The sequence below is a fragment of the Trichechus manatus genome, unplaced genomic scaffold (assembly GCF_000243295.1).
Source record: "Trichechus manatus latirostris isolate Lorelei unplaced genomic scaffold, TriManLat1.0 scaffold00092, whole genome shotgun sequence".
In the NCBI taxonomy this organism is placed as follows: domain Eukaryota; kingdom Metazoa; phylum Chordata; class Mammalia; order Sirenia; family Trichechidae; genus Trichechus; species Trichechus manatus.
Window position 1 is genome coordinate 4152604 of NW_004444028.1, and position 1231 is coordinate 4153834.

A 1231-nucleotide genomic window follows, 5' to 3' on the forward strand; every position below is an offset into this window, starting at 1 on the left:
ATAGGAGCAGAATAGAGGCAATGGAAGTCAGAATTAGTGAGATTGAAGATAAAGCACTTGACACCAACTTATTTGAGGAAAAATCAGGTAAAAGGATTTTAAAAAATGAAGACACTCTAAGAACTATGTGGGAATCTATCAAGAGGAATAACCTACGAGTTACTGGAGTACCAGAACGGGGGAGGGGGGGACAGAAAATACAGAGATAATTGTTGAAGATTTTTGGCAGAAAACTTCCCTGATATTGTGAAAGATGACAAGATATCTATCAAAGATGCTCACTAAACCCCACATGAGGTAGATCCCAAAAGAAAGTCACCAAGACATAATCAAACTTGCCAAAACCAAAGATAAAGAGAGAATTTTAAGAGTGACTAGGGATAAACAAAAAGTCATCTACAAAGGACAGTCAATAAGAATAAGCTTGGATTACTCAGCAGAAACCATGCAGGCAAGAAGGCAATGGGGTGACATATATAAAGCCTTGAAGGAAGAAAACTGCCAGCCAAGAATTATATATCCAGCAAAACTGTCTCTGAGATATGATGGTGAAATTAGGGCATTTCCAGATAAACAGAAGTTTAGGTAATTTTCAAAAACCAAACCAACATTACAAGAAATACTAAAGGGAGTCCTCCAGTTAAGAAAATCAGTAACATCAGATAACAACCCAAGACTAGAACACAGGACAAAGCAACCACATATCAACCCAGATAGGGAAGTCACAAAAGTAAATCAAAGCTAAAACACTGAAAATAGGGAAACAGATGTCAACATTAAAACAAAAAAGAGGAACTTAAAAAATGTAGACGTTGATTTTTCATATGGAGAGGAAGTCAAGGCAATATAAAGAAATAAAAGACTGGTATAAACTTAGAAAAATATGGGTAAATATTAAGGTCACCACAAAGGAAACTAACAATCCTACAAGTCAAAATAAAAAACTAGAAAAATATAAAGACTTAGCAAACACAAAATCAACAACAATGAAAAACGTGAAAAGAAAATACATAAAGAAAAACGACTTAGCACAGAAAATCAAGTGGAACAAAGAAACTGTGAACAACACACAAAAAAAGACATCCAAATGACAGCACTAAACTCATACCTATCAATAATTACGCTGAATGAAAATGGACCAAATGCACCATAAAGAGACAGAGAATGGCAGATTGGATTAAAAAACACAATCTGTCTGTATGCTGCCTACAAGAGACACACCTTAGGCTTA